Consider the following 17,403-nt stretch of genomic DNA (forward strand, 5'->3'; position numbering starts at 1 on the left):
TCCTCTCACCTTGGATTCTGCATCCCCAACCCTATATGTCATGTCTGTTCAAGTTAGATTGTAAGCTCTTCCAAACATGGACCGTCTATTAAATGTCAAAATGTACAGCGCATTGCGTACCCCTTTCAGCGCTATATAAGTAATAAATAGTAGTAGTATTCTCTTCCTGTGTGGATGGACCTGGCGGAGAAGGACCGACAGTGTCAACGTAGGAACTCCATGCAGAATGACAACCAAAGGGGCAGTTGAAACAAGCTGTTGCAGCTGGAAAGATGTGAAGGGTAGGAGGGGTGATAGAGAAAGCTGATGTGGCGGGAGTAAAAGAGGCACAAAATAGAAAACATTTTCCAGGAAGGAGGAAATAAATAGTAGACAAAGTGGAGTGAAGTGTGTGTGTGGGGTGGGAGGGAGGACAGTAGAAGGCGAAAGATGATTTAGCCAAGTGGTTCTCAAACTTTGTTGGTTTGTAGCACACTAAAACATATGAAATTTGTTCTGGCACACTTTGTGCACAAAATGTAAAAATACTAAATAAATTATGAATAAAAGTAAAAAACTTCAGAAAGGTATTAATATTCTGTAAATTAAACGTGGTTATGTGAAACATAAGCTTGATTTTTTGACACCTTTTTCAGTGTTTGATCGTACATGAGACAAACATACCCTCATTTCATCTTCAATACATTTATATTTTTTTGCTTTTAATGTTTCTGAAGAAAACCCTAATTCACAGTGAAATACTCGCAGAAAGAAAATAGAGGTGAGGAAGACTAAGAAGAAAATAGTGATCGTAAAAAACGCAAAGTCAGGAGACACGCAAAGGCACACCCAAATGTGACCATCCCAGTGAGACACCCTGTCCCAGACAGACTGGGTAAAGTGAACCCAGCTCCCTGCCTCTGGGCATGAATGCCATGCATTGCATAGTCTCCTCTTTGGCCTTGCTACGCAGCAGAGAGGGCGACTCGGAGTCAACTTGCGAGGCTCTTGTGCATGCCACCCTATACTTTTACCAGTTAGTTTGCCTTTCACACGCTCCCTTCCTTCACCCCTGCACTTTGATCCTTGCTTTCTCGCATCTATTGCGCATGCTCCCCAGCCTTGCCACTCTTACACTCATGCATTCCCGAGCACTGCCACACCTCTCTCATACCCTCCCAAGCTTTGCCTCTAAAAAATCCACAACAGTTCATGGTGCATAGTGTGCCGTGGCACATCATTTGAGAATTGCTAGTGTAGACAATTAGTGGTGTACGGTGACATTTATAGTAGATGAGCTAAACTGTGGTGACTAACCTCAGCCCTTGCCAAGTCAGGTTTTCAGGATTTCCATAATGAATATGTATGAGATCTATTTGCATACAATGGAGGCAGGGTATGCAAATAATCATGTATATTCATTGGAGAAATCCTGAAGACCTGACTAGGTGCACCCATATTTGGACAATAGGCTGATCAGAACTCTGTCCAAAGAGGAAGGTGAGCAAATGGTAAAGCAGGAGGTCCAGCTGCTGCAAGCCTTATGATTGATAGTCAATTTAAAGAAGTCATTTTGGAGTCAACTTGATAACTGGAGTACTTGGGAGTCTGCTTCGATACAGCAGCAGGCTATGTCTTTCTTAGAGCCACACAGATAAGCTCATGACACAGATATTGGATATCCTATTGAGACCAGCTCCTATGGTCATGGCATTACCTCTAGGTTCTGGAGTCAATGACGGCAACCATAGAGGTGATGCATTAGGCAAAGACGCACATGAGGCCCCTTCAGGACTCTTTTCTATCTTGCTTTCCTATCTTGCTGGTCTCCTCAGTCGGACTTGCTTTAGCAGCCACTTCATGGAAGAGAGAGGCTTTTGAACAGCCTGTGGTGGTAATTGCATGCAGCTTCCCTCTCGAAGGGTCTGTCACTTCACATATCCTCCTGAGTGATACTGATGACTGATGTCAGCCTTTACGGTTGGGAGATCATTACAACAAGCGCCTCGTCCAGGGCTGTTGGTCCCTATCCCAGAGAAAATGGTCTATAAATCACTTGGAGCTCTGAGCTATTTGTCTGATATTACAGACCCTGGAGAAATCACTGGAGGGCAAAGTGGTCAGAGTCTTCAAGGACAATGCAACTTCAGTAGCTTATATCAACCAGCAAGGGGGCACCAGAAGCACTTTCTTGCGCCCAGAGGCTCTGCTGCTCTTTTGATGAGCAAAAGCTCATCTGCAGGCACTCTCTGCTGCACATGTAGTGAAAGTAGAGAATATTCAGGCCAACTATCTCAGTCAGCAATGGGGGTCGCCTGCTGATGGATTTGATGGCTTCAGCTGTAAATGCAAAAGCAGACCATTTTTACAGCCAGAGATGCGAGCCCAGAAGTACCTGGCTGGATGCATTAGTCCAACCTTGGCCGGAGAGAGGGCTTTTGTATGTTTTCTCCCCTTGGCCCATGCTAGTTAGTCATTTGCAGGATTGCAAATCATCTGAAGTTGGTAGTCATCATGGACCAGATTGCCTTGCAGGTCATGGAACACAGACCTAATTCATCTACAGAAAGACTAAGGCCTCATATTTCCGGTCCAGGTAGATCTTCTAATTCAAGTCACGGTGCCTATAGAGAATCCAGAACACTTTGGGTTTACAGCAAGGCTCATGAGTGGGCTGCCTTACTAAGCAAGGGTTACTCGGAGATGGTTGTTACCATTCTGATTAGGACTAAAAAGCCTTCGACTGTGGCAGCCTATGCTAAGGCCTGGAAGACATTTCAGCACTAATGTGCTAAGGACAATGTAGAGTCCTTGCAAGACCCAATCTCTGTAGTCCTGGTGTTTTTGCAAGAAGGACTTTGAGAGGGGTCTGTCAATAGGATCACTGAAAGTGCAGATAGCAGGCATTTCATATTTTTGAGCTCAGGGAGAGAAGATTTCTCTGGCCTCACATCCAGACTTGGCAAGATTCTTCAAAGGAGCTCTCCGGTTGCATCTTCCAATGCAACTGTATTTTCCATGGTATGTGTCCTAAAAGGAGGCTTCCCTGCAGGATCTTACAGTCAGAAATGTGTTCCTGGTGGCGATTGCATCTGCAAAAAGTCTCTGAATTGCAAGCACTCTCTTGCAGGGAGCCGTCCTGAAGATTACAGAAGCAGGGATTTCCATGCACACGGTTCCATCCTTCTTACTAAAGGTAGTTATTATGGTCTTCCATGTCAGTCAAGAAGTTGCCCACATTTCATTCCATAGGGTCGAAGAAAAGGGACAAAGTATTGAAGCTACTGTATGTTAGGAGAATTCTTCTCTGTTACCTAGAAGTTACCAATGAATTTTGAGTTTCAGATCAATTTTTTGTTCTGCCAAGTCCAGCTAAGCGAGGGAAGGCAGTATCTATGGCTTCTATATTCAGATGGATTAGAGTGGCGATTTCTGCTGTGTATGTAGGCTGCGGTAAGTAGTCACCAATTTCAGTGAAGGCACATTTCACTAGCAGTGTGACTTCCTCATGGACAGAGGCTTGGGCGGTATCGCCCGAGGAGATTTGTAGAGCAGCTACATGGTCCACTCTTCATACCTTTACCAAGTTTTATAGAGTGGACATGGCAGCTAGGAAGGACACTGCTTTTGGGTCTTCCATTGAAGGCAGGCTCAGTAGCCCACCTTAGATTCAGGGGACTGCTTTTAGTATGTCCCTAGCTTTCAGGACTACTAGAAGCATTGCACTAGAAAGAAAGATTAGGTTCTTACCTCGATAATCTTCTTTTTTGTAGATGTCTAGTAGTCCTAAAGCCCTGCCCTATAGGTAGGCTTTGCCTGCTTTCTGTCTCGTTAAGAGTGCATATCTGGATTGGAAAATATCTCTGTCTTTCAGCTAAGTAAAAAAAAAAAAAAGAGGAAGTACAGCTGTGTTTTCTGCTTGATAGCAGGTCTTGTGAGTAGCTCCATAATGTTAGTGCTGGTTGTAAGCAGTTTATCCCAGGACAAGCAGGCAGCATATTATCACATGTGGGTGACGTCATCCACGGAGCCCCGACGCGGACAGCTTTTCAAGCTTGCTATGCAACACCACGCATGTGCATGCCTTCCTGCTCCACTAGAGGGCGCATCCCCACCTCGTGGTCCTCAGTTCTAAAGTTTCCGCGGAGTCAGAAGCCCTGATCTTTTGCTCTCTGTGTGATTTGCCTTCTAGCACTGCAGCTTTGTTATTTTCTTTTCAGAGTCGCTGTGCGCGTTCGTTTTGTTGATTTCTTATATAAAAAAAAAGACTTTTCCTTTTTCAGCATCGTGCTCGGCATCCAGGGGCTCCCGGATTGCCGTGCCCCGTTCAGTCGCAGCCTTTGTTTTTCATGTCCCGGTCCTTGTCCGGGTTTAAGAAGTGCACCCACTGTGATTGGCTGTTGTCGATCACCGATCCCCATCGGTGGTGCATCCTGTGCCTGGGGGCTGATCATCCCACCGATTCGTGCTCCAGGTGTGTGACTTTTCAACCCCAAGCGCTCCGCCGCCGCAGGGCTTGTATGGCGGACCTGTTTGTGGTGGAGCCGACCGCGACTTCGGCCCCGGCCTTGACCTCGGCCTCAGCAGCTTCGGCCCCGCCCCAGCTGTCCTCGGCCTCGAAGCCCTCGACTATGGGCCCGAAGTCTTCACAGGGTAAGTCTCTGCTTCTCTCCTCAAGTGCCACTCCGGCGAAGAAGCCATCCTCGGGGACCTCGGCGGGGCATGGGAGGGGCGCCTCGGAGAGTTTCGGTGCCCCGTACCCCGAGGTCTTCCCTGAGGGGATCCTCGGGGACTCGGCGGTCTTCGACCCCGGCGCGTTCCTTGGGCGCTGCCTCTTGGGGTTCGGGTCACGGTGCAGGTCGTGAACCCCGGTATTCTCGCGAAGCCTCACCCTCTTTTTCGTCAGCTCGCTATTCCCGCTCACCTACCCCGGCGGACGACCGGTCCAGTGTTCGTCCTTCCTCGTTTTTGAGGTTTGTCCTGGATATGGGGCGGGCGTTGGATTTGGACCTTAAGTCTGGCTCCAAATATACTAAAGAGTTCCTGGTGGAGATGGATTTGCCTTCCCCGCCCTGGGAATCTCTTCGCCTTCCCTTAAATCCGGTGCTTCGCCAGGCTTTTTTGAGGAACCTGGAAACCCCGTACGCTGTTACTGCGGTTCCGTCTAAAATGGAGTCCAAGTACCGTACGGTGCCCTGCCAGGGGTTTGAGCGGGCCCAGTTATCCCACCAGTCGTTGCTGGTGGAGTCCTCGCTTAAAAAGTCTAACCCTTCCCGGGTTTCTGCGGCTGTCCCGCGGGTCGCGAAGGCCGCACTCTTGACAAATTTGGATGGAGACTATATCAGAACTCGATGATGGCCAATCGGGTTCTGAATTATTCCTTCACTTATACCTCCTATCTCAGGCAGTTGGTGAAGTCTCTGCCTGCCTTTCTTGGGGTTTTGCCGGATTCTCACCGGGACGACTTTGGGCAGTTGATCGAGTCCCTCTCTCAGCTGCGTCTCTATCTTTTCCATGCTACTTACGACGCCTTCGAGCTCACCTCCAGGATATCCGCGTTTGCTGTGGCCATGCGCCGGCTGGCGTGGCTCCGGATTATAGATATGGATCCTAATCTTCAGGATCGCCTCGCTAACCTTCCCTGTGTGGGCTCGGAGCTCTTCGATGACTCTATCAAGGCGGCCACGAAGCGCCTCTCTGAGCACGAAAGATCTTTCGCTTCTCTGGTGCGTCCCAAAGCGAAGCCCGCCATTCCTAAGACCTATCGGGCTATGCCTCGGCGCTACCCTCAGAAGACCACTCCTGCTTTCTCGAGACTGCCCCCTCGAAGGCAGTCCCGGGCGCAGCAGAAACCGCAGGCACCGGCCACGTCTAAGCCTGCGCCGTCTTTTTGACGGTCTGTGCGGTTGGGGGCGGGCCCCCTCCGCACTGTCGTCGACCCTGCTCCCCATCGGGGGTCGTTTCCTGGCATTTTATCCCGCTTGGACCTTTATCACCTCAGACGCTTGGGTCCTCAAGGTCGTGTCCGAGGGTTGTTCTCTCAACTTCCGGGAGGTTCCTCCTGACAGTCCGGCCGGGGCTTGTCCTTCCAACAAGTCACAGCTACCGCTCCTGTTATCGGAGTCCAGGCCCTTTTGCGCCTCTGTGCGGTGGAGCATGTCCCACTTCGTCAGCAGGGCCAGGGGTTCTATTCCCGATACTTCTTGGTTCCCAAGAAGACCGGGGATTTTCGTTCTATCCTAGACCTCCGGCGGCTCAACAAATACCTTGTCCAGGAGAAGTTCAGAATGCTCTCCCTTCCGGTTCTGTACCCACTGCTCGACGGAGGGGACTGGCTGTGCTCCCTCGATCTGAAGGAGGCTTATACACATGTTCCGGTGCATCCCGCCTTTCACAAGTACCTGCGCTTTCAGGTGGGGAGTTGCACCTCCAATAACGGGTCCTCCTCTTTGGACTGGCTTCATCCCCTTGAGTCTTCACGAAGTGTCTAGTTGTTGTCGCGGCGCCCCTGCGGTCCCGGGGCCTTCAGGTCTTCCCTTACCTCGACGACTGGTTGATAAAGGCGCCTGTCTCTTTGCAGGGAGGCCCTTTGCCTGTGGGATTGGGCGTTCCGCCACAACGTCTTTCTTCGTGCAGTTTACATTCAGGGAGACCGCAATTGTTTGGTGGACAAATTGAGTTGTCTCCTGCGGCCGTACGAATGGTCTCTTCATTCTCAGACTTTACGTCGGGTGTTCGAGCGCTGGGGGACTCCTCAGATAGATCTGTTTGCTTCTTCAGCTCAGTGTCAGGGAGCCTCTTCTTCTGCCTGTTTTTCCTTCTCTGCTGTCTCAGAGTCTGGGGTCACTGTTGCATCCCAATCTGCAGTCTCTTCATCTGACAGCTTGGTTCCTTTCCACCTGATTCCTTCTCTTCAGTTGTCCCAGTCGGTGCGGGATGTTTTGGAGGCCTCTCATAAGGCTTCTACGCAGCAATGTTATTCCTAGAAGTGGACTAGATTCACTTCCTGGTGTGCTTCGCATTCTATTCATCCTTCGTCTGCGACTTTGTCTTCCATTTTGGATTATTTGCTTCATTTGTCTTGTTTGGGCCTTAAGACGAATTCTGTTCGGGTTCATCTTAGTGCTATTGCTGCCTTTCATCAGCAGCTTGATGGCAAGCCCATTTCTGTTCATCCTTTGATTTCTCGCTTTATGAGAGGGCTCTTGAATGTCCATCCTCCTCTCAAGCCTCCTCCTGTGGTTTGGGATCTCAATGTGGTTCTTGCTCAGCTATTGAAGCCTCTGTTTGAGCCTCTGGATAAGTCTCACCTGAAGTTTCTTACTTGGAAGGTGATCTTTTTGCTTGCGCTCACCTCTGCTCGTAGAATTAGTGAACTGCAGGCTTTGGTGTATTCCATCATGACAAGGTGGTTCTCTGCACTCATCCTAAATTCTTGCCCAAGGTGGTATCTGATTTTCATCTCAATCACTTCATTGTGCTTCCTGTCTTTTTTCCCAAGCCACATTCTCATCCTGGAGAGGTGGCGTTGCATACTCTTGACTGTAAGAGGGCGTTGGCTTTCTATCTTCAACGTACTCTGTCTCATAGGAAGGTTCCTCAATTGTTTTTGTCCTTTGATCCCAATAGATTGGGTCGGCCGGTTTCCAAGCGCACCTTGTCCAATTGGTTGGCGGCTTGTATCTCCTTCTGCTATGCTCAGGCTGGTCTCGCGCTGCGGGGTCGGGTCACGGGACATAAGGTCCGAGCGATGGCGGCTTCTGTCGCTTTCCTCAGGTCTACGCCTATCGAGGAGATCTGCAAGGCTGCCACTTGGTCTTCGGTTCATACCTTTACCTCACACTACTGTCTGGATACTTTGTCCAGGAGCGACGGCCGGTTTGGCCAGTCGGTTTTGCGTAATCTGTTTTCCTAAATTGCCATCTTCCCACCATCCCTTTTTTGATTGGCTTGGAGGTCGCCCACATGTGAGAATTTGCTGCCTGCTTGTCCTGGGATAAAGCACAGTTACTTACCGTAACAGGTGTTATCCAGGGACAGCAGGCAGATATTCTCGCAACCCGCCCTCCTCCCCGGGGATGGCTTCTTTGCTGGCTATGTGAACTGAGGACCATGAGGTGGGGATGCGCCCTCTAGTGGAGCGGGAAGGCATGCATATGCGTGGTGCAGCATAGCAAGCTTGAAATTTCTTTCAAGTTTGCTTGAAAAGCTGTCCGCGTCGGGGCTCCGTGGATGACGTCACCCACATGTGAGAATATCTGCCTGCTGTCCCTGGATAACACCTGTTACGGTAAGTAACTGTGCTTTTTGTCAATGGGTTTTATTAACTTTATTAGTAGAGCAGAACAAAAGTGTATTGTCGGGGAGATTCCCCAATATCCTCCTTCCTGTTATGCCTTTTATTGCATTAGTTCTTGACTGCAAACTGAGGGGACAGGAGTAAGCACACTGGGAAGGAAGTGAAGTTGAAAGATGTGTGACATCCTTCTGCTATCAACTTGCGGGTTCAGATGGATATACCTAATGTTCAGGACTGCTAAACATCTACAAGAAAGATTATCGAGGTAAGAACCTAATCTTTCTTTACTACCCTGCAGGAATGAAAAAATGTATACAAGGAGACTTCCAACAATACTTGCTAAAATGAAGAGAAGGGGTTGACATAGATTACATGCTTGCAGAACAGACCTGTCAGTTTGGGACATTATTTTTATTTTCATTTCTTTCTTTATTTTAGTCAAACTTGACTGCCATATTTTCTTGACAAAAATAGAGGTGTTAGGCTTTGCAGGACTCAATTTATCTCTGTTTACAAGGACTGTGTGCCCCTGGGACTTCGTAACTAGAGAGAAACACTGCTTGGGTATAACTCTGGGGCACCAAATTCAGACAGGTCACTCCATAAAATTGGTTGGAGAAGAAAAGGTTTCTTGGCTGGGCAAAGAGTGTTCATTACCTGGTTTGCATGTACGGGATTGGATCAGTCATGATCATCGGAAAATGGGGTCTGCCTGACTTCCACAGCAATGCCATCAAGGCCTTCTCCTCTGAATCCCTTTAAGGCAGGGGTGTCCAACCTGCGGCCCACAGGCCGCATGCGGCCCCAAGAAGTATTCTGTGTGGCCCCGCTCACGCTCGAGGGTGATGCGGTGTTTTCTGTCTTGCTGGCACCCTCCTCCATCTTTCTGCATCGTTCGCTGAAAGCCGCGGGCAGCAGATCCTATGTGCCTCTTGCGGCTGACCCAGAAGTGTTCCCTCTGACGTCACAACGTCAGAGGGAACGCTTCCAGATTAGCCACAGGAGGCGCATGGAAGCCGCTGCTGAGGCTTTCAGCGAACGCTGCAGGAAAGTGGAGGAGGGCGCCAGCAAGACAGAAAACACCGCATCACCGAGGCACCCGGCAAAACGGTACACACATTCGAGCATTGTTAGGGGTGCTGCCTAGGGGGTGGAGGACACGCAAGACAGGTTGGCCCGTTTGGTCTTCACAGCTGCCTGGATGGTGATAGCCCTTCATTTGAAGAGCTCAACAGTGCCTACCCTGCCGATGATAAGAGAGAAATTGGGCTGGGTCTGTGAGCGTTATAGACATTCTACTTTACTAACTCGGTGCTGGCAGCAATTTGAGGAGGTGTGGGGTCGATTTCTCTCAATGGAGGGAATGGATTGTGCTAGAACTGAGGGGTGATGGGGGGAGGGGGGCGGTGATTGGATTCCTGGGTGGTTGGGCTGTGGCTTGGATACAGGGAGTTGGGGGCTCCACTTGGTCTTCTAGGTAGTTGGGGAAGGTACTGGGGTGGGGGTCATTGAGCTGTCTCTCGAGGGGTGGGGTGGGGAAGAGGGGGGTTCTGTTTTGTTCTCTTAAAAATGTTCAACACAGTTCTTGTGCTTGGTGGGACATTGTTGTTTGGTTGTTAATTTTCAGGAGATTGGGATCCTTGTGTTTTTCTTGTTTCCTATCTGTGTTTAAATAAAGAATTAGAAAAAAACCCCAAAACATCAACGGGCTTAGGAACTGGGAGTTACAGATACCAGCAGCAGTAGCCCTTCAGGAGAAGGCAGAGAGGGCTGGGGACAGTAGTGAAGGAGACAGAATGAAGGGAAAGATAGAGGGGAGCATGAGCCATAAGATGGAAGAATGGAGGGAGTGAAGGAAAGAGATGCAGAGGTGAGGGAGATAATAGAAAGGGATAATTGGGTGTCTGAGAGAGGGAAAGAGATGGTGCAATTGGGGAGAGAGAAGGGGAAGTACACACTGGGCCGAGGAAGCCTCCTGGACTTTTTTTAAGTACAAAGTGGGAGGGTATTAAAAGAAGTGCTAGATTGGATGTGGGGAGAGTGCTTATAGGGCCAGAAACAGATGACAGAGAGATGATGGCCAGAAACGGGCCAGAGAGATGGTGGGCAATAGTCTGAAAGGAGAAAAGTTGGACCTGGGATGGTATGGAGAAAGTGTGAAAGAGATACTTGAAGGGAGAATTCTTGGGAAGAGAAAGGGAGAAATGGTGGACCTGGAAAGGCAGGCAGGCAAGCAGGGGGAGAGATGGGATGGGGGCAGTTGGAAAGAGAAAGGGAGAGAAGTTGGATTTGGGGATGGAAGGGAGGGAGGGAGGGAGAAATATTAGGTCTGTGGATGGAAGGCAGAGAGATGCAGCATCTCTCTTTTTTTTCCCCTCTATTTCATTGTTCAGCATCAAGGGGGGGGAAAGAAGAAAACAGAAAAGAGAGGGAGCAAAATGTTGGACCATGGGGATAGAGGAGCAGAGATGGACCCATAGGAGGGCAGGAGGGAAGAGAGCTGGGATAAGAAGATGCTAGGAGATGGAAAGAAAAGGACAGGGAATTATAGCCTGACCAGAGGAGAGATGGAGGGGGATTCTTAAAGTGGTGATCCAGATGGATGAGGTCAAAAGGGAGATGACAAGATGAGTGACAGAGCAGTGAGTACAGTGGTAGAAATGTGGTAATGGAGAGTAGACGGCAGGAAATAGGAGGCTGGGAAAGGAGTGAGATGGGAAATGGGAGAGTTAGGAACTGAGAGAAAATGGAGAATTAAGAGGTAGCTGAACATTTAAAAAGAAGGGTGAGAAAGAAGGCAAGATTTGAGTGGACAGAGGCAAAAAAGACAAGAAAAAGTTAAGAAAGCTGAAAAGGAAAAATCAATACATTGGAGACAGGCATAAGAAGGAAATGGAATGAGAGAAGAGGAGAAAAAAATGGACAGCAGACACTGGAAAGAGAATTAGTTGAAGACAGACAAAAAGCAGAAAAAGAAATTGGGACCAAGATGATGGAAAAACAAAACATCCAGACAACAAGGTAGAAAAAAAATTTGTTTTATTTTGAATTTATTAACTTGAATATGTTAGCTTTGGGATATGTGCAATTATTTTTGTATTCAGTGGCATAGTCATATACAGCTGATTTGGGGGATGGACTGGAGCCCATAATTAGTGGATGGGCACCAAAGTTTCTCCCTGCCTGAATTCTGTTTATAAATACTTGAGCTAGTGGGGATTCCCAAACCCTGCCAACTAGAGACATCTTCCTCCAGTCTTGCAACCCCAAATCTCCAAGCTTTGCAGCCAATGGCAATATCCTCAAGCTGCCACTGCTTTCATGCATGCATGAATGCCAAGGGGGAGGGGGCAGGGAGGAGGGAAGGCAGCCACTCTGCAATATTGCTGCCAGCTGCAGAACTTGGGAAGTTGGAGGGGGAGGAGGTGGCCGTCAGTTGGTGAGGTTTGGGGATCCCTACTAGCTACAAACCTGATCTTGTAAACTGCTAACCCTAACCCCTAATCACCAACTACGATCACTCCATTCAATTCATGGAATATTTCTACTTCTCTGTAAGCAGCATGGCACTTCTTGGCCTGCAGCCCACAAACTGTTGTTACTACTATTAATGTTGATACTATCAGATGTACACTGCAATACTCCTTAATTCGTTGTATGTACAGCTTCTATTTATTGTATTTACAGTTTCCCTTTATTGTAAACCGCCTAGAAGTCGCAAGATTGCTGGCGGTATATAAGAATAAAGTTATTATTATTATTATTATATTCATTTTGAGGGAGCCTAAGCTCAAAGTGGGAGGCCCAAAAAAGCAGTAATATTTACCCTGATTAAACGATCCTCCATGTGCGCTGCTGACAGCTGATTCAGTATCCCTGCTCTGATGAGGCTCACCTCTGAAGAGGCTCACCATAGCTGTAATAGAAGTGAATGGGAGAACCAGGAGTAAGCATCCTTGCTCATCAGAATGGGGATGCGGAAGCCTGTGGTTGCTCCCACTGTCAGCGGTACATGTGGAGGGATCACTCAGTAAGGGTAAGTATTACTGCTTTTTTGGATTCCTCTCCACAGTAAACTTTAATGAAGGTTTATTATTAGATACTTGCATCTTCTATATTAGTGATTGCAAATTTGGGACCTGCTCAACCTTTTTTTTGCTCATCGGCTAGTGTTAGTGTTTGTGCGGCCCCAGACAAAATTTTTTCGGCCAATGCGGCCCAGGGAAGCCAAAAGGTTGGACACCCCTGCTTTAGGGCGTGCCATGTTTGCTTGATGCAATTTGACTGGTTGAGCAGACAGAAGCTACTGTAGCTTCTGCTTACTGCCTGCTCAATCAAATTCAGAGTAGTGCCATCAGGGCCTTCAGGGAGCTGAGTGAATCCCTAGCCACGCTTTTACTTTTTGCTTGATTCAGTTTGATTAGTTGACCAGGTTTCCATGTAGTCCTGGCTGCTTTCTCTTCTTTCCCTCCCCCCATCCAAAAAAAGTAGATTGAGGAGGGAGAAGAGTGCATGCCCTAGATCATATGACCTATTTATTTATTAGGATTTATTTACCACCTTTGATGTATTTATATCAGGGGGGGGTTTCCATCATTTTTATTAAATTTGCAAGAAAATACAGTCAAGTGTAACCATACAGCACAGAAACAAAGTTGTCATAGAGAACAAGACACTCAACCATAACATTATCACAAAAATCATCAATACAATTAACTGTCTATCCCAACACCCATCGCAGGACTGTGAGGTAAAGGACACCAAGAACTCAAGTCAGGGCTGGCCAAGTAAGATACGGCTGCGTGCAAGCGGGGTTAAGGTATCCAAAAAGGGCTGCCAATAGTGTCCCAGTCAGACAGATGCATACTTTCCATCAGGGCTGTGGAGTCGGTAGATAAATAAGTTTCTGGTACCCATGACTCTGACTCCAGGTACCCCAAATTGTCTCCGACTCCTCGACTCCACAGCCCTGCTTTCCATAGTCATGAGGTGTAGCATATGCAAGCGCCAGTGGCCATAAATAGGACTCGGAGGCCCTATCCAAAGAGAAAGTATAACCTTCAAGCCCAAGAGAATCGCTCGTCAAAGAAAACACTTATATCTGTTTTTAATGTGGTAGGGTTTTAATTGCATTAGTTTTAAATATTAAATGTTTATCTTTACTGTCATATGTCATTTTATTTTTCTCTGGGGACAATATCTCCAAATGGATTAGGTTTGCACATAGCATGACAGTAATGAAGATCACTCTTATTACAGGGTATATGGAGTATGGGTCTGTGTTGCTCAGGTTTTCTGCTAATGCTTGTCAGTGTTCCTAGGAAGTAAAGCAACCTATAAAGTATGCTACAAAATTGGTTTTTAATGAAGCTCGTGGCTCTATCATCTTTTAGCATTTTCTTTATCTCTGAAAAATATTTGGTGCTCTCCACATAATACAAGGAATAATCATTTGGCACCAACACCAATGTTTTTACTGTGTATATTGCTTTGTAACTCACTTAGAATTTAGGATATGTGAATCATAAATATTTTAATGTTGATTGCATATTTTTTGGGTGACTTAAGAGGCTGATATTCAAATGATTTGTGTACCTAATTAGGCTCCTAAATTGGCCTCTCTGAAAATGTAATAAGGCTGAGTGCCTAAATTTATAGTCAGAATTTCATTAAACTCTTAAATTTAGCCTGCACAGCAAATGTGATGAAGCCCATAGGAATTGAAAGGGTTTCTTTGCATTTACTGCATAGAAATCACTTTGTAAAAGGAGCCCAAAAGGAGGGTATCAGTGGGTTGATTTATGGGGGGACATTGTTAAGAGCTCAGTACTTAGCCTGCTATCCATTTACCTGGATTTATAAGCCTGTCATACCACCTATGCATAGACCAAGTCTCCAGTAACCTGATCTGCCATTTGAAGACATGAGCCAAGTCTTCAATAAACCAATTCAGTTTACTAGGCTCTCCCTGATGCAGTGTCCCTACTGGGAGTCCCCTTTTCAGTCAGGGTGAGCTCATGGCCCAGTCTCTGCTGTTTCCTTCCAGGCCCTGGGACAGGGAGGTCAACACATCCCACACCCCTTTTCCCTAACAGGGCCCTCTTGTTCCTTCCTTGTATCCCAGCTTAAGCTGTCACTTAAGTCTGTGCAAATGAGATGTTAATTATCTTTGTTCAACAACTTCCAAGCAGTCCTATCTTATACTTGGCATTCAGAGAATAGGTTAAAGAAAATTCTGAGGGTTTGAATTCTGCCACAACTGCCACCTTCCATGTAGAGTTTTGGTCTTCATCTCACAGATGTGTTGGTGGACTAACTACAAATACCCATGAATACCTGTTCAGGTTTAGTCCTGTGGGTTTCCTCCCTCCAGGGTCTTTTCACCCCATGATGGGACATCCCATTACACTGGCTTTTGTTTATATGCATAATTTTTAAGCTAAATTAGAATGAAGATTTGCAACCACAAGAGCAGCTCCGGAACTCCTGTGTTACCTGATTCAAATTTGAGCTGAATTGCACTTTATAGAGGAAGAAATGTTTTTATAAACGATATTGCTGAAGGGCTGTCGGGTAAGATTTGCCTCTTTGCGGATGATGCCAAAATCTGCAATAGAGTAGACACTCTGGATGGTGTGAATAACATGAAGAAGGGTCTGAAATTTGGCAGATAAAATGTAATGCTAAGAAATGCAAGGTCATGCATTTGGGCTGCAAAAACCCGAGTGAACGGTTCAGTTTAAGGGGTGAAGAACTTATGTGCATGACAGAAGAGTAGGACTTGGGTGTGATTGTATGTGATGATCTTAAGGTGGCCAAACAAGTTGAAAAGGTGACGGCGAAAGCTAGAAGGATGCTAGGGTGTATAGAGAGAGGTATGACCAGTAGGAAAAAGGAAGTATTGATGCCCCTGTATAAAACTTTAGTGAGACCTCATTTAGAATATTGTGTACAATTCTGGAGGCCGCACCTTCAAAAAGGATAAAAAGGATGCTCTGGAATGAGAGGGTATAGGATGAAGTTAAGAAGTGACAGGCTCAGGAATAATCTAAGGAAATACTTTTTTACAGACAGGGTGGTAGATGCGTGAAACAGTGTCCCGGAAGAGGTGGTAGAAATAGAGACTGTGTCTGAATTCAAGAAAGCCTGGGATAGGCACGTGGGATCTCTTAGAGAGAAGAAGAGATAATGGTTACTGTGGATGAACAAAATGGATGGTCCATTTGGCCTTTATCTGCCGTTATGTTTCTAGTGGTAGCACAATAATGGTATGAGCGTCTTGTTCAGTTTTGGAGGCTGTATCTGGTCAAGGATATAAAAAGACTTGAAGCGGTCAAGAGGAAAGCAATAAAAATTGTTGGGGGGGGGGGGGGTTGTGTCAAAAGAAGTATGAAAAGAGATTAGACAACCTCAACTGTATACTCTGGAAGAGAAGAGGGACAATGGTGATATGATACAGACATTTAAATATTTGAAAAGTATTAGTATAGGACCAAATCTTTTCCAGAGAAGGGAAATTGGTAAAACTAGAGGACATAAATTGAGGTTGAGGGGTGGTAGACTTAGTAGTAATGTTAGGAAATTCTTTTTCACAGAGAGGGTGGTGGCTGCTCCTTGAATGCCTTCCCAAGGGAGATGGTGGAAAGGAAAACTGTGATGGAATACAAAAAAACATGGGATGAACACAGAGGGTCACTAATTAGAATATGAATGGGCTAACTTTCATGGTCTGAATCCCGCAAATTGGATGGTTTGGATAGCTTCAGTGGCAGCTCCATTAATTGGAAACTAAGGGCTAGATTCCGTGTCCGATCGTTCCCGATTTCATGCAGGCTGACAAATTCACAAAAGGCCTGCATGCAAATGGGGACAATCATGGACACGCCCCACCCACGGCACGGACCGCTAGCATGCCCAGGCAGATGCGTTGCTGGAGTCTGGAGGAGCAAGAAGGACTGAGCACCCCTCCTGCTCCCAACTTGGAGGTACTGGGGGGAGGGGGCCGGGCCGGTCGAGGGTGGGAGGCCTATGGAGCAGGAAAGACTGAACTCCTGCTCCCAACGTTTAGGTACGGGTGGTGTCGGGGGGGGGAGTATTGTGCCGATCGGAGGGTGAGTCGGTTGGTGGCAGGAGGGAGTTGGTATCCCTCCAGCCATATTTGCACGGGCGGGGAGTGCAGCATCAAGTGGTGGCAGGAGGGAGTGGGCATCCCTCCTATTTGTGGGTCGCTGGGGGGGGAATCGCGTTTGTTGAGGAGGGCTCTCAGCCATTTTTTGACATGTCTTTTCTTTTTTTTTTATGGGGCAGATATGTAACACATGCAAAATATCTGTGCCATGGAAAAAAATGAATAAAAAAGACAGGCGGGCCTATCAAAAAACCTGCAGACTTGTCGGTAACTCGGTTACCGACAGGTCTGCAGCAGTTGGATTTGACAATAGTAATCCCGATTCAAAATAGCCAAGCAATTGTTAGTGAATCAATCGCTTGGCTATTTTGCATGGAGTTTTACTCATTTGTATGGGAGGATCGGGATCGGATCGCTACACATTAGTGTACAGATTAGTGAATCGGGTCAGAGGGAAATCGGGTTGCAAAGGGCTCACAAACCGATCGGTACATGATCGGTTTGCTTAGTGAATCTAGCCCTAAGGTCAGTACCTAGTAGACTTCTAAGGTTTATGGCCCAGAAATAACAAATGCTTTAATTTAATCATGAAATTGTGATTACAATGCAGACTGGTCGAGTTGGGTCTTTATGTGGAAATCTGTTTTTATTAACAAGAAAAACCACACAGCAACGAATACAACATAGCAGACAAAAATTGAAATGATACAGAGCAGGGATCCCCCCCAAGAGGACTGGGCTCTGATGTCCTCTCAAGGTACAATGCATCCCAACTCACAACACCCCACCAAACATACCCCCACCCCCTCCCCCCTGTCCACCTAGTCCACCTAGTCCACCTTTATCTGCCACCATTTACTATGTTATTGAGCAAGAAGCCATTGCGATTTCAAAGGGGGAGGGAATCTTTCAGAAAGAAAAAGGAGAGTAGAGACAGAAAAAGTAATGAAGGAAGAAAGGGGGAAAGGAAAACAAAGATTAGAAGGAGAAATGGGAA

At 47.0% G+C, this 17,403-nt stretch overlaps 1 protein-coding gene across 1 annotated transcript in view; it reads left to right on the top strand.

The window, feature by feature from the left end:
• Positions 1-17,403, top strand: part of IMP3 (IMP U3 small nucleolar ribonucleoprotein 3) — a 43,826-nt gene that overhangs the window by 1,025 nt on the left and 25,398 nt on the right. The window lies entirely within an intron of this gene.

Source organism: Geotrypetes seraphini, chromosome 12, assembly GCF_902459505.1.
Source record: "Geotrypetes seraphini chromosome 12, aGeoSer1.1, whole genome shotgun sequence".
NCBI lineage: Eukaryota > Metazoa > Chordata > Amphibia > Gymnophiona > Dermophiidae > Geotrypetes > Geotrypetes seraphini.